The sequence below is a fragment of the Prinia subflava genome, chromosome 2 (assembly GCF_021018805.1).
Source record: "Prinia subflava isolate CZ2003 ecotype Zambia chromosome 2, Cam_Psub_1.2, whole genome shotgun sequence".
Classification (NCBI taxonomy): domain Eukaryota; kingdom Metazoa; phylum Chordata; class Aves; order Passeriformes; family Cisticolidae; genus Prinia; species Prinia subflava.
Window position 1 is genome coordinate 47,892,594 of NC_086248.1, and position 24,114 is coordinate 47,916,707.

The following is a 24,114-nucleotide window of genomic DNA, read 5'->3' on the forward strand; positions in this document are numbered from 1 at the left end:
CAAACTCATTTTTGTCTTTATACCTGGCAAAAGTCATGTCTTCTATAACAGTAAGAGGAAAAATAAAAACAAACCTGTCTGCAAAGGATCCAGGATGCAGTGTAAATCCATTTCCACTGACGGAACTGACTTATCTCTCATGAGATGACAGTTTTCTAAGGCTGTCATCACAGCAGCAATGTCAGTTTGCAAAGGGAGGTTTTGATGTAGGTTGAATGTCCATCAGTTAGTGCAGAAAGTTTACATGTTGCTGAGCAAGCTTAAACACTTGTTGTAGAGGACAAATCCCTTATTTGTTTTCTCATTTTTCACTTAATTCTAAGTAAGATTAATTCGTTAATATTAATGTTGCATTTGAATACTTTAAAAGAAAAATAGCACGTATATATATATTATAAATCAGTTTATTAATTCCCTTTGCCAATAATTTTTGGTAATTCACAGACATTTTTTACCATTTTCTGCTGTAATGTAAAATCCGATCATCCTTTGGTAGACTCTGAATATGTGTCTGCTATAATACAGTCTAATAGCTTTATTTATGACAGTCCTTTGGAGACTCCAGCAACTGTGTGCAGTCAAGATTGTTCAAGCCATTATAATACAAGATTGTATTACAGTGATTTGAATGGATAAAAGTTCTTTCATTTCCAAAAGGGAAATAAATTGTTAGACACTATTCTGTAATGTATGAGGACAAATGTGTTCCTCTATCCCCCAGACACAGAGCTGTATTTACTCAAGCAACACTGTTGCAAAAAATAAAATGCATAAGGACTAAGAGGGTTAGCGAACAAAAAGTACAGGAATTATCTATTTATTTATTTACTTATTTTGTCGTGTGAAACTTGGTATATCAACTCAGGTACGTTAAAAATCCTTCATTTGGGGACATTCAACAGTTTAACCATGGAGATATTCCTTCAATTTGTCTCCTTGAAAAATGTCTGAATCTTACAGAATTGGCTATTAAAGTCTACCTTGTGCAGAGTTACTTCATTATTATATGTAAAGTTCACTTTGCAATAGTCCTTCATTATAAACGTCATCCTTCACACCTTATCTACAAAAGTTCATTTTGACTAGAAATTTAAAAGAGTAGAGCTGTGCAACCCATTTTAAAGCAGTTAATTGCTTCCAGTACTTCTGAGGTATACAAAACATTAAAAGAAAAAGTAGAAATATTTAAAGACTTTCCCCTGAAATTTAAATTTAAAGTTGACTGGTTCTGACAAAATTTTATACCACAGATTTACACATTTGAATAAACTTGGGAAAATTATTACCTTTCATGGTCATTGATCATGGAAGCATCTTTGTACAACAAAATGTGATTAGGTCCCCTTGAGGTCGACACATGCTTAAAGACTAATATTTATTTAAGGCTTTTGCTGATGTGAATCTTTCTGCAATTACCATTTAATCTGATTGTGTTAACAATGCACAGTAATGTTTGTTTGTTCAGGAAAAAAATTTGTACTTACAAACTTGTAATACTTGAGAGAAAGAGAGAGAGGGAGAGTGGAGCTCACACACTATTTATGCAACAGAAGAACTGCTAAGTTCTATTGCTGTGTTAGGCAAACCAACACAGAACAATATAAGATAAATAACATAACTAACATAATAGCATAAATAACATAGAAAACTACAGTTCTGGTAGTAAGTGATGTCTGGCCATTTGTCTTAAAAGATTGAAATTTGTGTTCTTAATTTTTTTTTTTTTTTTTTTTTTAAATTTCCATGCACTTGTGTTCTACATCCAAACCAAACTAAGCTAGTTTTTCTTATATATCCATCTTTTTATTTCATTGAGCCAGTAGCATATCATTTCAGTCTGCATTCTCTTCTAAGGAAGATCATATTATCGAGGAAATGTCCTGGTCGCCATGAGAGAAAATTGAACACACACATACACACATGTGAAAGCAAAGCTCAGTTGAGGCTAGACGTAGTCCAGTGATTGATATTTTAAGTTGCACGTGACTCTCTTTCCTAGTTCTCTTGCACTGCATTTAGATATTGTATGGCTCTCCAGACATGCTATGCATAATTTTACATACCATCTGCTTTACATGCCAGGTTCCATATGTACAATGTATAACCTAAAACCAATATTTTGAATGATTTGAGCTACAGTAGAGGCTTTTGTTCTTAAATTGTTGGATAGAAGAATGTAATCCAAAATAAATTATCCAACGAATGTTTTCTGAGACTAACAAACAATAAAATTTATTTTGAAAATGTTCTTAAAGGTGTAGTAATGACAAAATTCAGGTGACTTTCAAGAATCCCAGTAATGTTGCTTCCTAGATTCAAATACCAGGAGACCTGTAAATGCTGGCTACCATTCACTTAACAACCATAGCAATACAAGGGCATAAACATGTTTCAGAGTCAGACAAGGGACAGCAAAAAGTCTTGAAGTATTCATCTGAATAAAGATGAACAGCATTTCCTCAAAACAAGATAAGGTTTATAAAGCTATTAAAAGTGAGTAATAGTTATTCAGAATCATGTTCTGGAGTTTCCTGGTACTTCATTATCTGACTTCATTTAACTCTGCCTTAAATACTCAGATCTTACATAGAACTCAGTAACAGGTAAGCCTAAAACCCTAAATTTCTATTTTGGAGATGCTGTCCACAAGATCTGTCTGAATGTCCATACATATCTTTGAAGAAGAAGTATTAAAACATCAAAAAGAAAAAAAAAAAAGTAGAATTCCAAACAATGACTCTCTGACAAATTCAAAGATTTATTTAAATAATATCTTCATTTTTAGAACTGCTGACTCTCTTCATTTAAGAAAGAAGAGAGCATTGCTTTGGATCTTAAAAAAAGCACCATCATCACACCCCAATATATCCCCCAATTAAAAAAGTCCAAACCTCTTAATGTTGAAGTAATTACCATATTTTTCACATTTTACTTGAAATAGAAGTATTGTCAACAAAAATAGGTTGTGGTATTACAATATGTAAGCAAAGAGCAGATAGAGTGGAGAATAGAGAAAGCAAACAAAATTTTACTACATGTAAAGTCCCATAAAATATGTACCCTTCACTTTCATATATGGCGCATGATAAAAGAAGCATTTGAATTCACAAGAAAATTGGAAAGAAACCTGCAATATGACATTTTAAGAATGAGGTGTCTGTCTTGCCTATGGATTTGCAAGGAGAGAAGAGATAATCAGTGAAGCATTTGTCCATTTTGCAGGGGTTTTTTCCCTGCTGAAACATGAACATCTTAATCTTTTCACAGTTAAGTATTAGTGACACATTCAGTTCACTTCAATGACAATTCTACCAGATGCCTGCAAAAAAAGCTGAACAAGAGAATCAACACTTCAAACTTTGTTTTTATATTTGCCTATTAACACAAAGTTGTACTTAAACGGGAAACATCATTATTGGACCATAACTGAGAAAGGTTTTTTTCTTCTTGTATTGTCTTTTGTTAGTGGTGGGGGCTACAGGGGTGCCTCCTGCGAGAAGCTGCCAGAAGCTTCCCCTGTGTCCCACAGAGCTGATGCCAGCCAGCTCCAAGATGGACCTGCCGCTGGCCAAGGCTGAGCACCATCAGCAATGGTGGCAGCACCTCTGGGATAACAGATTTAAGAAGGAGGAAAAGACCCTGAGCAACAGAAACTGCAGTCAGAGGGAGTGAGCAATAGAAACTGCAGTCACAGAGAGGACTGAGACTATGTGAGAGCAGTAGTTCTGCAGACACCAAGGTCAGTGAAGAAGGAGTGGGAGGAGGTGCTCCAAGTGCCAGAGCAGAGGTTCCCCTACAGCCCCTGGTGCAGACCATGGTGAGGCAGCTGTGCCCCTGCAGTCCATGGAGGTCCATGGTGGAGCAGAGATCCACCTGTAACCCTTGGAGGAGCCTGTGCCAGAGCAGGTGGATGTTCAGTAGGAGGCTGTGACCCCTTGATAAGCTCACGCTGGAGCGGGCTTCTGAAAGGACCTGTGGCCCTGTGGAGGGAGGACCCCACACTGGAGTAGTGCCCCTCTGTGGGGGACCCACACTGGAACAGTCTGCACCTGAAGGTGTGTCTGCACCTCCAGTGCACCCTGCTGGACGGGCAGCTCAGGAAGAACTGCAGCTCATGGGAAGGACTTGTTGGAAAAGTTCATGGTGGACCATCTCCCATGTGATCAACACCACACCAAGGCAGGGGAAGAGTGTGAGGAGTCCTCCTCCTGAGAAGGAAGGAGGGGCAGAGACAACATGTGATGAACTGACCACAGCCCTCATTTGTATGCCCCAGAACCACTGGCAGGGAGAAGGTAGGTAATTAGGGTGTCAAGTCAAGCTGGGAAGATAAATGGAGAGGGTTGAGAGGGGAAGGGTGAATGTTTAAGACTTAGCTTTTATTTCTTGTTTTCCTACTCTGGTAATAAATTAAACAAATTTCTCCAAGATGAGTCTGTTTCGCACATGACGGTAACTGCTGAGTGATTCCCTTGTCCTTATCTCAACCCATGAGTTTTTTGTTACATTTTCTCTTCCTTGTTTAGCTGAGGAGGAGAGTGATAACACAGTTTTGGTGAGTTCCTGGCACCCAGCCAGTGCCACCTCAACACACCTATCAACATAATAGTCACACTGTCTATGAGTATGGGCACATTTCTGTTATGTGATAAGTTTTTCACCAAATTCAGCATTGTGGGGGGCCTTGGGCGTTCTTTCAACACTCAGATTTGGGAAAAAAAATTAAATCACACTTTCCTTTTTAAGGCATTCCAACAAGTTGAGAGTGGTTAGTCAGGTTACAGGAATAAGTCTAGCTTTTGCCATTTGAATACCAATATTTGTATTTGGTGTTTCATTATCTATGACTGCTTCCAATCTAAATACTGCACTGAACAGAGGACGATCTGTGAACTAGAACTTCCATTTGCTAATGGAATTTCTTTTGCATAAAATCTTCTTTATAATCCATATGAATATGGGCATTTTAATTATTAATCAAAAGCATTCTTTCTTATTTGTATCTGTGCTGTGAAAGAGTTGGATAAAATAGGATAAAAAATTAATGTACATTTAGATTTTTCTCCTCTTTAGAGGGAGGGTGTTCATGGGTTAAATGCTTATGCAACACCTTTCCTTACAAACTGCACTACAGTTCTCTTGTTACTTCTCTATTGAGCCTCTCTGGGCCTGATCCACGGGCCACCGAAGTCAATGAGAGCCTATCTAATTGTCTCCAACTGCTTCCAACTTTTGAGTGAAAAAAAAGATATACTGGAAAAAGTATCAGTTACTAAGTAATATGTTACAATATCCGTGGGTAAAACAATGGGATTCAGCCCACTTGATTTCCAACACATCAAGAAATCATTCCGGTATTCTCCAGTGCAGAGTGGCAATGAAAATCTAGAAGACGTTTCTGACACTGTGCTGCTAGAACTCTTGGGTTAGAGAGCTAGCTTCTAAGGTGAAGTTTCTTTTATCATCTCTTTCACTTTGCCATCTCTCCATCTTCTGGTCAGTCCCTTTCATTGGGTATTGACCATAATTGCCTTCCTCTGAAGTCAATTGGGAGTTTTGCCATTGACTTCAATGGCTGAGTTATCATACCCAGGATGAAAAACACAGTGAGAAAAGATCATTGCCAAAGTACACACAGTAAAAGTAAGAAAAAAGATTTCAATGATTTACCAAAGTCCACTTAAAAATCCAATCGAGTGTGAGCTTTCATATGTGTTTCCCACAAATCGCACTAGGCAGTCCAGGAGAACAAAAAGCCCCTTTGCTCGGTGTTACTGGCATTTGGTAGCCGGAGCTGAGCCCTTGCCTGAGCGGAGTTAGCCGTGCGCAAACCCGAGCCGAGCAGAGCCACCGGCTAATTGATAGCAAACATTTTACAAACATTACCCTTCCCTAAGGGGCCAGCGTTTTCCCACCGGAGCCCTCTGCGGCGCAGGAGGAAAGAGCATGCAGGACGAGGAGAGGCAGGGGAGCCGCGGGCACCCTGTCGCTGCGGTGCCGGGGCACCGGCCGGGGCTCCGCTGCGCTCCCCACGCCCCGGCGGCAGCACCTGGCTGCTCCTCTCCGCAGGTGAGGCGCCCGGCGGAGCTCCGTCCCCTGCCCCATCGGTGGCACCGCGGCGCCCCAAACACGGACAGAGCCGGCAGACCCTGGAGACGCGGCCAAAACCGAGGAGTAGCAGCGGACAGTACCCGGGGCGTATGGGGGGCACCGTGCCCTCCGTGCCCCGGTCCCAGCACGGCGCGGAGCACAGAGGCCAAGGAGGGAGCCCCAAGCGCGGCAGGGCACCCTCCGCACCTTACCCGCCCCCGGGGGACCCGGCGAGGCGCGGAGCCCCGTACTCACCGCGGTGCTGCGGGCAGCAACCCGCAGCGCAGGCGAAGCGCCCCCGCCCCGGCCGGTGCCCGCTGCGGTGCACAGACCCCGTCCCTCGGCGCCCACATCCGAGCCCCGGCCGCGCAGCTGAAAGTCCTTCTGAGGAGCACACGGCGAGCCCCGCCGCCTCCTGCCTCGGATCGCTGTCACCTCCCCTCCCCTCGCCCCCCGCCCCGTGCCCCCCCGGCGGGCGGCAGCTGTACAAGCAGTCCCCAGCCCCTCACATCACGCACCGGCAGAGGTGCCGGTCCTCGTCGCTACTTACCGGGCATCCTTCAGAGCGGCGGGCGGGCGGGCGGGAGAGAGGGAGGAGGAGGAGAGAGGGAGGGAGGGATTGAAAGAGGGAGGGAGGAGGGAGGGAGGGGGCTCCAGGAGGGCTGCGCGACGCTGCGCTGTGCTGTTGGGCAGCCTGGGCAGCTCGGCAGAGTCAGTGAGTGAGTGCCTCCGTGCGTGACAGCGTGTGCGTGTGTGCGCGATGCTGGACACAAGCGAGGGGAGCCTCAGGCACGGAAGGGCGGCGGGAGGCAGCGGGGGAGATCAGGGGGCGCAGCCGGCGCATGGCGGAGCCGCCAGGTGCGGCCCAGCTCGGCCCCGGCCCCGCGGAGCCCAGCGCCCCGCGGCCGCGGCGGGAGCTGCCGGGGAACGGCTCGGGGGAGGCGCGCATCCTCCCCGCCGCCACACGCACCGCCGGGGGAATGCGGGGAGCGGGGGGAGGGATTAAAAATAATGGTAATTAAAAAAAAGCCCAGTCACTAGGAAAGAAAAGAAAAAAACCGCAAAACTCTGTCTGTACTTCCCGGCCGAGGTTTGAGCCCCCCGCCCTGGAGCTGCGGTCCCGCGGCAGCGGCGCTCCCGCCGCGCCGGGAGCCGCCACCGCCCGCGGTGCAGCGCGGCAGAAGCTACTGCTGCCGGTAGCGCCCAGCTGGGAGCCGGAGCCGCTCCCCGCGCACGGAGGAGCCTCCCTCTTTACCTCCCTCCCTACTTCCCTCCCTTTTTCCCTCCTTCCCTCCCTCTCTCTCTCCCAGTCCGCTAAGGCGAGCAGCGCGGCCAGGTGCTGTCGGCTCGCCCTGCGGCCGAGGGAAGAGCCGGGCAGGGCCCTCCGCCGGCGCTGGCTCCTCCGCGGGAAGCGGCCGCGCTCCCGCGGGCACTGGGGCGGCGCTGGGAGGCTGCCGCCGCCGGGACGCGGCTGGAGGGGGAGAAGAGGGGCGCAGAGGGAAAGTCGGCTGCCCCCAAGAGCCACCGGCGGGGCCCAGGAGCGACGGCGGAGGAATGAAACAGCAGCGCCGAGGGCCCGCCTCTGCCGGGCAGCGGTGCGCGGTGCCCCAGCGCATCCCTGCAAACGCCGCTCCCCGGCTCGGCTGCTCACCTCCTGCCCGAGCGAAGTGACCCGCGGGAGAGGACCGAGGACCGTGCATCATAACCGCTGGATGTCCTGGGAGAGGAGAGGGGAGCAAGCGGAGAAGGGAGGGAGGGCATGATTATAAGAATCAAACGGAAAGGGGGGGGGAAAAAGCAACACGGACACTAAAAAAAGCTCGTTCTCGGGAGAGAAATCAAAAATAGCCGCAACAGCATTGAAAGTTCCTCGCTTAGTGATTTGCATGATAACGCTGTCGCTTCTGCCTGGCTCCTCCAACAGCGTGCCCAAGGAACATGCAATATGGGAGAGGGGGAGCTATATACTTTTTCTGTGATCTCTCTTTAAAAACAAAGCAAAACAAAACCCAATCCATCACACCCCGACACCCCGCTCCTTTTGACGGAGAGGTGGCTGCACATAGTGGTTTCGGAGTTCCAAATGGAGTTTCCTGGGGGAAGGGGTGCGTGTAGAGGACCCGTGAGAGTGCTCCTCTGGGATTTTGGGCCCTCGACTTTGGCAGCCCGGGGAGCGGGGGGAGCAGGCGCTGATGCCCGGCCGGAGGGGAGCCAGGGCGTGCCGGGCGGCTGCTCACGGGGGCAGCGCCTTATCCCGGGGCACGCAGAGCGGGAGGGCCCGCCTGCTTCCCCTCGATCCTCCAGCCGTGCCATTCGAGACCAGGGATAAGCGGCTCTTTTCGAGGAGGGGGGAAATTAAAAAAAAAAAAAAAAAAAAAAAAAAAAAAAAAGGTCTGGCTGAAACCTAACTTTTATTTATCAACGGTTCATGCCCTGATTTAAAAAATAGCATCAAATCTTAACCCAGATTATGCAGTTAAATGTATCGAGCCGGAGGCAGCGTGGCTGTTTGCCAGACCTATGATCCATTAACCTCTTTAGCTCATTGTTGGCAGGCAACAATAGCACACGATTAAATTCTTACATTTTAAAGACAAGCCATTTTCTTTTCATGGTAAGTTCCCCTCTCCTATTTTGCAATTGAAAATAGAGCATCAACAATAAAAATTATGAGAAAGAAATAATACAGTGAGTTTTTAGCTACTCTGTGTTCATTTTATGGGCAAAACATTGTACTATTCTTAAGGCAATATGTATAAAGGTGGACAGAAGCATATTAAAAATTCTTATTTTATAAGAAGGATTTGGGATAATTTTACCTTCACCACTGCATTAAATGCTAGTTAGACTGTCTAACATTCCAAGTTTTAGTTCCAGTTCTTTTTACAGAAAGAAATCAAGCAAAACCCTATGTCATCAAAATAAAAGTATGAAAAGAGGATATATAAGGCCTTTTTCTCCCTTTCATGTGCTATAAATATATATACACACATATATGCCCTTTAATCAAAAACATTCTGTGTGAAGCTATATATTCCTACATAAATGTTTTTACATGTATACATGCTCTATATATAACAATTTGATAAATAACATATTTCAAAATAATTTAAAAATTAGAATAACAATGAAGCAAATCTAAAAACACAGTTCTCAACCTCCTGACGAGTGCTATAAAAAAGTTCTACCACTTAGAGGAGAAGTCATAGAATCACTGACACAGAAAGAATATGAAAGTTACACCTTGCACCTTATTTTTCAGAGCAAAAACGTAAGTAGTAGAAATACAGCCATGAAAAAAATAAAGGAAGTATACAATGTTTTCAGTTTCTCTTTGTTTTGTGTAGAACATTAGGCTGTGGTCCTAATAGCCAAAATATGTGCTTTGGAAAGGCTTCATTCAGAGAGGTTGAATCTGTCACTGCTAAATCAAGCTATGTCTGGGAGTGGAGGAGAGCTAGTATGTGCAAAGGGGATAATCGATCACATGAAAATCTTGGGAAAAAGAATGGGAAATGTGGTGGGGATGGGGAGAAGGGTTAGCTGGATGACAACAGTGAATTCAAGAACCTTGTATGTCACAGAGGTAGGTGGGACTGCAAACAAATGCAGTCTCAGGTGGAGGAGGTAGCAGGAAAGAAGACCTTTATTCCTTTTGCCATGGTGAGGCTGTGCTGTAAAACACATCCTACTGCTCATTAGAAATGAAGAATGTAAGATAACACCTATACCCTCTGAAGACCTTCACACATGTGAAGTGTTTCTAAATCCACTGTGGTTTAGGAAAATCCTCTCGAAAACACCAAACGTGAGATTCTGGGAAATGATAAAGGATCTAAGTTCATGGAACTCACCCTCTTGAGGAAAGTTTTAGTGGTGTATTTTTTGTCACCTTAACGAGCTCCTCAGACATAGTCAGCTGGCACCATTTTATCCTAGCCCAAGGAGAGAAAGGCCCAAGGCTCTTTATTGGCTATTTAATCCAAGAAAATGTAGTCTTGATCCCCCTTTCATTAAGATCAGTAATAAAATTCAGAAGTGACTCTTACATTGGCATAAAGTTTTGAGTGTGAGACTTCCTGGCTTCAAGAACAGATGTTAGGGATAGGAAAGAAATGTAAATCTATACTGTAGTGTTAAATTTAGGCTATATTTCCACCTGTTGCAACAAGGGTAGTCATTAATAGCCCAAAAATTAATGGGCTATTACTGCTACTGTGGGTAATATGTCAAATGATTGAAAGCAGATATATTTTAGCTGTTTTTTTCTCTGTAGTCTTCACTAAGTCTAGTCTTTTCTCCTTACTTAAGAGCCATCTACTGTAGCAGGGGGGAGATATAAGGTATCGCACACACTGATCCACCTTTGCATATGTTGTGTAGGATAATCGCATTGACATTAGCTGATGTAAAACTAGTGAAGTTTCTGTCTATCCAAAATTCCCAACTTTCATGTAGTATAAAAGTAACAGGTATTTGGTAGCCATCATTTTAAGCAAATAGAAAATTGAGACCTTTATTCTTTAATAAATTTCTGCTTGTTTCTTTTGTACATTTTTCTTCTACAAAGCTTCTTATCCAACAGTTTTATTATATTCACTTTCAGTACTCTAACTTGAAGGCATACTTACCACTTATTACAAACAGGAATTGACAATAAATAACAAGCAAAACTAGTTCTCTGGAAAATTAGATAAAATTGGCAAGATTAAATTGCTGTATGGCTGCATTGGGTTGCAATCTCATTAACAATTTGAAACCAAGTGAGGTTTTGACACTCAAGAGGATTGTCTAGGAAAGTCAGAGTGTCAGAGAAAACACTGCAGATTGGTACAGGATGTCTACTCTTCTGTATATAACACTATGGAATCAAGATTTTTAGTTTAAAATTCAAGTTTCACTAATAGTTCTGTAAATTGGACTGGAGTGTTTCCTTACTTTTTAAGCATCTGGTCTGTCATAAATGTATGTTTTATGTAATTGTCTCCCAAATTTTAAAACTTGCATTCTGTTCCATGTGAAGTGTCTCATATGCCAACTCTTTTTTAACTTATGGCAGGCTGACTTACATTTTGGAAAAAAAAAGTGCTTTTCAAGAACTTTTTGAAAACTTAAGGTGTTTAAGAATCTTACAGGATTATGTAAACTTGTGCATTAGAATAATAGATTTCTTTAAAATTATAAACAATTTATGTCTATTAGGTTGGAATTTGCCTTCATAACCCATTAAAAACATGCTCCACTGAATCAGTAAATACTATATTGCATCAGTAAATACTATATGCAATAATACTGCATATTATTGACTTTTCTGGCTTCTGCAAAGCATTACATCAGAAGTCCCTTCCCCCCTTGGTTTTCATACCAGAAAAATCAATTCAAATCTTAGATATACAAAGCAACAAAGGTAATCTAACCTTGATATATTTCAGAATTTATACAATCTCCTTCTTTATATTGTTGAAGCTCTGCTTTGCAGGCTTATCTTCAGCACCTGAGAGTTCTGACAACTCTTTCTGAATATATAGGAAAACATACTAAATAATAACAGGCTGAGAGGCAGCTTATTTAAAATCATAAGGGAACGTGACTAGCATGTTAAGGAGAGACTTTCATTTTGGGGGAAAAATTTCAAAGATACTAGGGCTAGATCAAAGTCTGCCTTCAAATGTCCATGCATGATTCCCTTTAGGAAGAGGAAAAGATTATATGCAAAGACATAACATTAATTTTAATGGAAGATCTATGGATATGTGCAGAGGTATTTGGTCATTGGGCACCCACACCAGTCATCATTTTCACAGAGGTTTATGATGTTTTTCTTACTTTGTTCTGTTAAAAACCAACATACATGGCCTACTGACTCTTGTTTTCCATTCAGATAAGTATTGACAAAATAGCTCAGGTTTGCACATAAAAGGAATAATTCTCAAATATTTTACTGTCCACTCCATGTTTCTTCCTGACACTTATACTGCTTTCAGCTTACTATAAGTTTGCTAAACTTCAGTGATTCAACCTGAAATTCTGTGTGTTGAAGTTCTGTCTCAGGCTGCATGATTTTAGCATACCCAACCAGAACAGCACAGCTATACCTGAGAATGAGATCGAGGGACAATATTTTGTTCTATTTCTTACTAATATATTCATCTTAAGGTCTATTTTTTAAGAACTCTAGCACCTTCAGATAACGGAGAAGACACTTACAGTTGGCAGGATTTAGTTGAGGATGACTTGGTATCTCCACAAAAATTCATTTACATTTTTCCAATTCATGAACATTTTGGAAGCTTAACTGACACAGGTGAAATAGCAGTTTGTTAGAGCTATGCAACAAAATGCATATTTTTAGCTGTTCTCCACCCAGGTACATTCAGAAGTGGCATGGGAAGAGACAAGGGATCTGCCTATGTGGCAGTCAGATGGGAAAACTATGTGAGAAGCTTATAATTTTGGATATGCTGATAAGGAACAAGAAGAAATCAAAACACTGAAGACCGTAGCTGGCTAAGTGAAAAGTCAGGTGGAAAAAAGCCAGGGAAGATGTGAAGATGTGAATGAAGTTGCAGAAGTGGGGGAGAGAGAGAGAACTGGAATAAGGCTTAAAAGCAGAAAAAGAGACAGAAAAGTAGTACTGGAGCATACTGCCATGCAGATCTTGGAAATGAACCAACCATCCCAAACCTCAGCATTTCACTGTTATCAATAAATATCTGTGAAACCTGTTGGCAAAGTGTGCTCCTCTGGTGGTGCTCCACACAAGGGGTGGTGACCATCTGTTGCCATTGTCAGGCCTGACTACAGGCAGAAACACACCCTGCAGGTCTAACTTCCCAATCTCAGTGATGAACCTTCTTGGTATCAGGCCACTTTTTGAGATACTTGTGTTCATTCTTCTTAGAAGAATAGAAAAAATACAGAAAAATGGAAAGGGAGAGGAAGGGAAGAAGAAAAATGAAAGAGAAGAAGGGAACACCTTAGTTCTTATTGCAGTAAAATTCTATACGGCGTGTATTGGGCAACATTAGAACTAACTCTACTCAACTTCTTCCCTATTTGTGGATATACATCATAACACAGTTTAAAATTGTAAAAACATATACTGTTTTTTCTTTCATCAACACTTGATATCACCGCAAAAGATGAGTCCTGCATAATGGTTAAGCAGGTGTATAATGCTTATTTCATTTTCATTGGCTTTTGGGCAAATCAGACACTTTTTACCAATTTATTTAAACTTTATTGAGCAAATGTATTAATTGCCTTTTCAGAAGATTTTCTCTGAAACCAGTCAATATGACATCTGCATACCTCATGAATTATCAATTTACTTTACAGTGTTTCCACCATTCCCATTGCAGAGATGAAACTGAGACATAACCAATTAAAGAATGAGTATCCACCACTTTTGAGTGTAAATGCAAATGATCTAGAAATTTTCATTTTACTCTTTGAAAGGTTATTGTGTGCTTCCTTCAGCTGAGAGGGGAGCACTTCTACAAATGCGACACAGGCTTTGAAGTAGGGCATTCAAAACCAAAATACTCATAACTTTTGAGAAGTGGGTGACCAGCTAACTTCTGGTGAATTTTCTAGCTTATCTCTAGAATTTTCTAGCACTGGGAGGGGATAATATCCCACATTTCATGTCACCAGTCAAATGGTTTAAGAATGAAACATTAATTGAAATACATACTGAAACTTCTTTCATTGTATATGTGCTAAAAATAGTAATAGTAATAAAAGGCAGCAAGAACAAAGATGACAGTATTGTTATAAAACTCATCCCACTTTTTTGCCAGAGGTGATGATGAGAGAGGTCCTGCAGAAAAAAAAAAAAAAAAAAAGGGGGGATATTTTCATAATCTGTGTGAAAGCTACCCTGGAATCCACATATGCTTTAGACTGAGGTCATAAACTGAGTGTAGGTTCCTCAAGCTTAATGAAACTACATGCCAGAATAATCCTCTACTGAAAAGTTTGCTGAACATCTAATTTTGAGCCAAACTGGAAAAGTTTGTCTACTATCTAGAAGTGCCTGTAAATTTTCCAGCTTTGAAATTGACAGCCTACTTCATTTTTGGTGCTGTCATCTCATTTTTTTTGAACATTTCAGATATTTCACTTATAGGAGGAGACAGGATCCAAGTAGAACTATAGGAGAGGGAAATTGCTCAGAATTGATGGGGGCTGGAAACTTTTCCTTCTCTTTGAATGTTTTCTGGCAACAGCAGTGCCAGGATAACCTTTCCTGTTTTCTGCTTCGGAACAAACATTGAAGAAAAAGTAAAATTGTCCATTTCTTTCTTTATTGCCCACAATAAGAAAATTCTCCTGTTATTATGTCTTCAGGGAATTTCAATGGGACATAAAATGTTACAGTTATTTTCAGACTCAGTTTTGAAGGAACCTGGAAACTAAATCCCTTTACTTTTACAAGGATTGATTGATATACAATGGGAAGAGCAGGGCAGGGGGGTTGGGGGGGTGTCAATTTTTTTGCTAAAACCCATATCTAAGAACTTCTATTTGTGTGAGACTTTGCAAAAATCACCCAGTGACTATGTCCTCTGAATTGGTATCTTTTGGGTTAAGATCTTTTTGGCAAGGAATTGCTTTGATAGATAAAAAACCATTTGATTAATCTGTAATCCAAAATCAGGTTAGTTAAGGTCAGGCTTGTGGAGAATAAAGTTGAAAGCCCTGGCTTTTTCACCATGTCTGTAGTCATCAGCAGTTTTCTAAGTTACAGTTCTTTTGAAGCCATACAACAGGCTACTACTCTGAACTTTGACTGATCCAGGTGCCTACTTGAATCCACACATCTCATTCACAGTGGAGAGGTGCTGCAGAGATGAGGCTTCTGCTCTTCTCCACAGAATTCAGAAAATCCATCATGCACATCTCTGCACTCTTAGTGGAGAGGTGCTGCAGAGATGAGGCTTCTGCTCTTCTCCACAGAATTCAGAAAATCCATCATGCACATCTCTGCACTCTTTCCTTGCTGACGTGTTTTTCTCCTTGAACTGTTGATCCACAGCAAGCTTTGGACAATGGAAGCAGCTGAATTTTGTTAACTCAGACTCTAAGTTTTTGGAAAAAAACCCAGTAAATATATACAAATATGTGTTGAATAATGCATTTCAAGTACTGACTATGAGCATGACTGCTTACATTTACTCACATATTCAACAGATTTTTTTGGGAATAAATCCAAACACAATCACATCCTTAGTAAATTTACATTTCATGATACATGTAGCTGGCAAAACTAGAGAAAGGTAAGTGGCAACTGTATTGCAGGTGACATCATATAAAGTGGACAAAGTGCTTCTAGGTTCCATATTTAAAAGCTGATGTGCAAATTAATTTTAATCTTTCAGGTCCAGCTTGGTAATCTGATCTTTTCTCTTATTCAGTTTTTTCATGAGACATACAACAATACAACAATATACAACATGGCTTTAGTCTCAATATATTTAGGTATTACAGAACCATATATTACAGTTTGAGAGTCACTTAGAAGCCCTGATGCATCTGAAATCTTACTGGTCAGAGTGAAAGAGACATGTGCCATGTATCCCATTTCCCCCCTTGCTCAAGCATATGTCAAATGATACTATTCAGAAGAGGCTGCAAATATCTCTTTCAAAATTTTCTTCTTATATACTGAATATAAGTAATATATTTTCAGTAATATAACTGAAAAACCCCACTGTAAAATTTGCTTGGTGTAATGGTTAGAAGCTTCTTCGATTTCCACTTCAGTGCATATATGTCCAGCTAGAATGTTCTCTGTTTCAGTATTATGATTTAATGAGCTCTTTCTTCTTTATTTACTGATGAATTTGTGGAGCTCAATCACATCTCTATCTGCTTCATTTTCCTATTTATTTTCACACCACAAAAACCAGTTTATGGGTCATCCTTAAAACTGATCCTTTTCTTCTGTTTTCCTCCATAACCTTCTCTCTACATTTTCTCTCTCAAGGTTACTTTCCTGACTAGAAATCTCAATGCTGTATTACAGTTGAGGTTTAGCCATGGCCTAGTGCAATGATACCAGCGCTTGCCTGTCTCTGACAGACTCACCTTTTGCAACACATTTTCAGTTTCTGTTTGTGATTTTTATGCTGCATCACATTGTCAGTTCATTCATCAAGAAACTGACTGTCACATCCCATTTCTACAAAACATTTCCATCTGATAAGCCTCCAGCATACCAGAGAACTTCTTATTATTAGCTCCATGTGCATGACCTTGCATTTCAATCTTCTCCTATTTCTGTCCATCCACATCTTTTGGCATTCATTTCTGATCTCCTCTGTCCTACCTTCCACATGCATGGTTTATCGTTATGGATCTAAACCCGTGCCTGACTGAAAGCAATAAACCAGATGAGTTCCTGGAGTGCATTCTGTAGAACTCCACCAGGAATCACCTTGATAATATTTTCTGAAACATTTGTATGCTGCTATCCTTGAAAAATGCATCTTTTGCATCTGCAAATTTTACAATTTCTATCTTAATTGTAATCCTATTTCCAGATATATTAATAGTATGCTGTGTGGTACAATAGCAAATATATCTAGCCAATGACTTAATAGAAATATCCACTACAACATCTGGGGAAAAATAAAAAGAAGTTATCTTGTCAAATAAATCTATAGATAAGGAAAAACCTCATAGTAGTTTTTTAGGAGAGAAGGAATTGTTGTCAAATTTTTTTTATTGCCCAAGAATTCTTTTTCAGCTGCTTGAAAAAAAAAAAAAACCAACAAAAACAAACCAAGAAATAAATCACCAAACTTATTTGTGGCTGCTTAAATAGTCATACAAACTCTACAATTTGGATGCTAGAATAGGTAAATACTTAATGATATGTGGTATTTTACGAAACCGAAGTGATCTTTTCTAGGTTTTTTGTCAGTGAATGACTGTAGCATTCTCAAAACATACCTTTTGAGCTGAATTTTCAATGAGTTAGACCACCCCAACTTCTTTCACTGAAATCCCAGGGTGATTTTCTCTCTGATTGCATTGGAATCAAAATCAATTAGCAGTGATAGGTAAGGCACTTTCTGAAAAAGTGACCAAATCAAAATGTCTCATCATAACACAGAGATGGTAGTCCAGGAAAGGAATAATTGCCACATTCAAGACGTTCAATAAAAAGACCTGTTGACTCTTGTTGTCTTTTGAAGAGCTTCAAAGGACTGGTGACACAAAGAATAAAAACAAAGTAATAGAATGAGGCCCAAGAATTGGTCTACAATATGCAGTAACATCATAAATATTCTCCGAAGTCCTATAGTGAGGAGGATCCATAGTGAGCAGGATTACTATGGCAGACAGTGATTATACAATGTTCCCATAAGATCTTTTTCCAAGTTAATTATGCATCTCAGAGAACACTTTTCATATAATAAAGGGTATATGTTGTTTTCTACCCATTTCCATTATGTTTTCTGTCAACATAATTCATATATCTGTATTTCATTTGTGACTGTTCATATATATTGCATAGAGTTTGAGATGGATTATTAAAACATTCATGCACTTTGTATAATTTCTTTTGTACACAGCTGTGTGAACTGCCAGCATTACCAAATCTTCAAGTGTTGTCTTTTTTCCACAGCCCAAGCTCTCTTTATAGCTATATATATGTGTATATATGTATATATGTTTCCCACAGAGAAACAAATGTTCTCATAGTCAGCCTAAATAAGTCTTTTAGCAGGCATAAGTTTTGCCTACTCTTGTCAGAGCAAAATTAGATAATAATCCAGTGCCAAACAGAGTTTACAAGAAAAAAATTCAGACACCAGATTGCAAAGTGCTTTTAAGTACTCCTGCACTATTTCCATGCAAAGATTGGTCTCCTAACACCCTGAAGGGGAAAAGCTATAGAATGTGCTGTGGAAATACAGAGAATATTTCTTCCCTGTTAATTTATTATGGTGAATTGACATAATGAAGGATGACAAATAGATCTTTTTCATCCACACAGTGCTTCCCATTAAAATGTGAATATTTTCTGTGTGAGCATCAAGAGTAACACATTTAATTACACAAAAGCCATCAGTGTGTCATATGTTGAAAATGTAATATGGAGAGCAGCAGAAAATATACTGTGTAATAGAGTGTTAAAGGAGCCTACATTTTAAAAGAATCTTCTCTGGTGTTTGAAAACATTGAGAATTATATAAATTATATAAATTATATAAAGACTTTGTCTAGAGCTTTTCTTCTATCCCATATCCTGTCATTACAAATGGAAGATTGGTATGTTGAAACATCGATAGCTAACAAAACTTAACAATAATATATTCTATGTAATATAATAGTATACAGTGATAATTTGTTGATAATATATCTGTTCATCGTTCTCACTTTACATATAAAATATTCACACATATTTGTAAACACTTACTAAAATACATCAATTCAAGTCTTCACTGATTTTGATGAAAGTAATATGGACACAAATTTAGCCTTGCTTATTTTAATTCCTGTCTAGAAACTTACTATGAAACTTCATAATTTATTAACATGCTACCTGTTGTAAAGAAAAGTGACAGACATTATCATTTCTTGTTCTGTAAGTTTCATATTAATAAAGTATAGAAAAAGAATGCACAGTATTTCCATGTTATATACTGTTATAGATATTTAAAATCTATCTTTTATCAGCAAGCCAAGTAGAAATAAAGTTGAAATAGAAATAAAGTTATTTTAAAATTAGTAAAATAAAATATAGGTGAGGTTGAAGCCCAGTGAGTAGCGTTAAATATAACATTTACTTATTTGATTTCATTAAGCATGGCACAATTTTTATTGTGGTTATGTTCAACTGGAAGTGAAAATTACCATACATAATGCAACAAAGCTAAATCTCTATGAACTTTGAAATAAATGCAGTATTAAAAAAACCCCTCAACAAATAAATTAAATGTCCTCCTCATCTGCACTTTCTATACCTCTGCATGACAGAATTTCCATGTTTCAGTTTTTTTCTTTGCTTTTCTTTATATGTCAAGGAATAAGAAAACAAAATTGGTTCTTGCATGGTTGGTTAGTTTTCTTCTTTACCTAAGCAAAGGTTTTTGTAAATGGCACTGTGACTTCAGGAAGCACAACTACCTGTGGTTTTAGTGAGGTCACTGGAGAGCCACTGACTCTACATTCCTCTTAGGCCATTTTGTTGTGGAGAGAAATTTTGGTAGGATGCATGGAGCATTATTAATCTATTTTTTTTTTGTAGAGAATTTTTGCCCCAGATTCAGGAGTTTTTATTCTTTCAGTTAATTTCTAGCTATAAGGTTTTGCTTCACTGGCAAGGGAGGAGCAGCTGTATTGCAGTGACAACATTACAAACATAAGAGCTCAACTTTCATTGCTGCCTTAATCTAAACAGATGTGTTCACAGGTCTTGCTAACAGCCTGGTTTGTATCTGAAAGCAATTTCTTTTCCATCATGTTTCTTCCCTCTGCTTTGTCTTGTTTAAAGACTCTCATAATTGTAAGGTTTATAGGGCACTACTACTTCACAGACTAGTTAGCTTAAATGAAACTGAAGCTAACATGACAACACTTGCAAAACAAGAGTCTTTTAAATACTTTTTTTTTACTCCCTGCATGCACGAGCTTACACAGGATTTAAAGTACTACCTGGATGGCTGTCTTGCAAGCACACAAACACCTGAAATGCTTTATTTTATATAATAAAATTACCTCTTCTCAAAGAATCAAGCTGTTAGAAAGCTTTACTATCCATCAAGATCCACTGGCACAGAAGTTTATCAGAGTGTGGAAGGTTTGGCTTAGCAAAAATAAAGTAACTTTATAGGTCTAGAGCCCCTGTTTTCTTCTGGCAGTTATTTCACTTTCTTTGCAGAAAGCAACCTTTTACTATTTTACTGTTCAGGCTCATATAGTTAAAGTGCTTTGTCATTCATGTCTGCTACAAGAATGGTGTTTTGAGTGCTGACCCTCTGTAGTTCATAAATCTTTTGGATTTATGTTATAACTTTATTTGAAGTCATCACACAAATTGATATATTTTGGCTTAATGCAATTCAATAACACAAAGCCTTTAGATCACCTGTTCTTGTTCACTTCTTTTGTGTGTCCACATACTCTTTTAGTGCCTAAATTTAATGATTTTTACTGGATCTGAGTATATTAAAGTGAATGTACTACTACATAACATCAGGAGTGTGTGTGTCTGAATGGCTTTAGCAATCTCTAAAATGCAGGGATCAGATTCACGCCATGAAACCACAGACAGCATTTGAGGTCAGTGTTTGGAGGTCAGAAAAATGGAGGTTATGAACCCAAGGAGATTGGGATAACCCAGCCTGTGTGGAGCCACAGAGCCAGGGAGATGTGAGCGCTGGGGGAAGCAGTCAGTTATGGATGGCTGTGAATGAAGCTTGTTTGAAAGGGCTGCTGCTGACACCTCATGAGTAGGGTGCTCTTCACTCAATGGATAAACCCTGTTGTTAAGAGAGGGTTGTGTGTGTTGTCCAGTGCTTGTGAGGCTGAGAGAAAACCCAGCAGAGTGAGGGCTGAGGCAGGGAGCAGAGGCACTTGAGCAGCCAGATGTGAGGTTGGTTTTACAGCCTGACAAGGCACTGCTCAGCTGAGAGGCTGCCAGGCTGGTACCTGGGAGCAAAATTCTGCATTTGAGCTCCATGTAAGAGAAAGGTGGGTTTGTCCCCACTGTTCCTTGACAAGTTAACTGATATTGAATGGGTTTATTCTGTGTAAGTGGCACAAAGAATGAAGGGTAGCAGTGTGTAGTGCTACTGTATATGATATACATGTGGGACACACATGAAGCTTAGGCAGAAATGGTGGTGTGGAAAGTCACTGATACCCTTGAATACACAGCAGATACCTAACCCCACCTATCGATAAGGCCAGGCTGCTGCCAGATCAAACAAATCAGAGAGTTTTCTCTTGCAGTCTGGATTCAGTAAAATTTCAAGGGTGCTTACTTTCTTTTTTAATAATAATAATAATATTTCTTCATGGCTGTTAGAGACTGTCTATCTCTTATGTTTATTTTGTGTCACATAGTGTTCTTTTATGAGTCTCTCAGTATGTATCTGTTCATTCCTTTAATATTTAGTACCATCATATGAAAGTATTTTAGTAACACAAAAGTCAAGGCAGAAAGTGAGCTTTTGAAACATAGTGACAGGCACAATAAATTCTTATTTTTCATACTATGGCATGTACATCTTCTTGAAATAATTATATACAGTTTTCACCAAAGAAGTGATATGCTGCTTAAATAAGTCCACTCAAGCTTATTGTAAATGGTATTTTGTAGCTTACTTCCTTATGCTTTTGTCATCCTACTCTTGATTTATAAAGAGATTCATGAAAAGTCATAATTATTTTAAGAAGGCAGCAGGGAAAGTGTTCTTTCAGCATGTCTATAAATCTTTACTTATGCTCTACAGAGAACTCTGCTCTCTATGTCTGCTTTAACAGTGTAAGAAGAGTATATCATAATGCCTTGAGTTGTCAGAGATTCGGGAATCTTTATAATAGGAGATCAAAAGTGGAGACAATTTCATTGTGATAGTCCTGGCAACAAAGTAAAAAGGATATCAATTCAGCTGGCCCACTGACATGATAGCAAGAGTATGTTCTTCCATAGAGTTAAAATATGTGTGGGATTGGAATGTGTGTATGTACATACAGACACATATATGCACATATATACATATAACTAGGAAGCTAGTAAATTTGAGACATAGAAAAGGAGATAACTACAAAAACATGGTCTATTTTAAGGACAATATTTCTGGGAGAATGTAGAATAAAAAATTTTTCCCTCACTGAATTGTGAAGCTCTGCCTTTCAGAAGAAGAAAACACTTTTCTTCCTGATAAAATCCAAGCAAATAACACTTGGGCTATTGCTTTTCATTCTCCTAAACACATATTTTCAAAGGAAAATTTTCCCTTTCTTTTTTCTCTTCTGCAAGGAACTATCCCTTTGTAAGGTTTACAGGCTATAAGAGAAAAGATGTAGTTATGGTGGTTACATACCAATACAGATTTCTTGTGAAGATTAGGCAATCTCTTTCACTGAAATTTGGAGAGGTATGTAGAGAAACATTTGTTAGGAATGTTTTAGGTGCAGCTTATTCTTCTTTGAGTAGTAGTTAACCCAAATTATCTGTTTTAGTCCTTCCTCCTTTTTAACAAACCTCCCTATCAGAGATCTTGCTGCTAAGTGAAAACACCTGAAAACTGTTAATCAAAAACACTTTGTTTTAAGTGCAATACCATATTTATATCTCTGTTTATGTACAGTCACTTCGTAGTCATTTATAACGAATGCGATTTTGAGAATGGATGTCTCAAGGACCTGTTTATAGTTTTAATGTCTGCTCTGCAAGACAGATGCATTACACAGTAATTACTGCATTCTGAGTGCATATTATAGAATCACAGAAGGGATAGGGTTGGAAGGGACATTAAAGATTATTAGTTCCAAGTCTCTTGCTGTGGGAATTCACTAGATGAGATTGCTCAGGGCCTCCTCCAAACTGACCTTGAGTGCTGCCAGAGATGGGACATCCCCAGCTTCTCTAGATGGGGCATCCCCAAACTGTTCCAGTGTCTCACCATGCTCACACTAAAAAATTTCCTCCTGACACGTGATCTAAACCTGCTCTCTTTCATTTTAAAACCATTGTCCTTTTCCTCTCACTATCTGTTTGTATAAAAAGTCCCTCTCCCTGCTTTTCATACCAGAGGTCTCCCCAGAGCCTTCTCTTCTCCAGGCTGAACAACCCTAGCTCTTTCAGCCTGTCCTCATAGGAGAGGTGCTCCAGCCCTCTGATCGTGCTTGTGGCCTCCTCTGGATTCTAACAGGTCTATTTTCTTGTGCTGGGGACTCCAGAGCCCTATGAGGTTTTATGAGGGCAGAGTAGGTGAGAAGAACCGTGTCCCTCCACCTGCTGGCCACTCTTCTTTTGATGCAGTCCAGGATGTACTTGGCCTTCTGAGCTGTGAGACCACACTGTTGGCTCATGTCCTGCTTTTTATCCACAAAAACTCATGTCATATTAATGATATGAGAATGAAACAAAAAGGACTTGAAATATTTTATTTGTAGGATTCTGACATGCAGATATTTAATTTTTATACTTCATTATTTTTTAAAAATACAGGAGATTTAAACAATTTAAAAAATGTCTAGAGAAAGCTGGGAAAGCTAAAAATTAGCATGGTCAGAAAAAACCCCAGGTGTACTGCCAACATACTTTTGATGAGTTCCAGTTTACAATTTTCAGAAATGCAAAAAATTTAATATCTTAGTGGTTATGTAAAGAGAGCTTAATTTATTGTTATGGCATACATTTAATGTATAGCTCTCTAACTTCCTTTTCCTTTATTTTTTTTCCATTAGCAGTATGACTAAAAAAACTAAGTTCCTTCACTCCTGTGTCATCTTTTTTATTGTTTAAGTATGAAAAAACATATGTAGCTTAAGGATATATTCTTCCTGAGTGAAAAGGTTGCAATAAAATCTGTTTTATTTACACTGGGGTAAAATTTAGGAGTATTTTTGATGTCAGTCTTTCAAAAAGGTGCTGCAACTGAAAAAAAACCCCACCAACTTACATGTAGAAGATTTATTCTTTATCTTAAATCACTTTTTTTTTTTTTTTTTTTTTTTTTTTTTTTTTTTTTTTTACATGAATAAAATATAGCAAGTAATAATTTTGGTGAATATTTAACTTTATTTAACTAGAAAGTTTATAAAAATTTGTAGTCTTCTGGTTATTGCAATATAATATATTTAAAATATTTAGTACTACAGCATGAAATGTTTCTCTTTTTAAACTGAGTAATATCATCTCTTTATAAATGGTCCACATATCAAAATTAAATTTTATAGCAGATTTTTAATAAAAAAATACCATTAATGATTTCCTGGTGCCAAGTATAAATATGCTGCAAATCATTTATGTAAACTTAAATTAAGAAAATATTT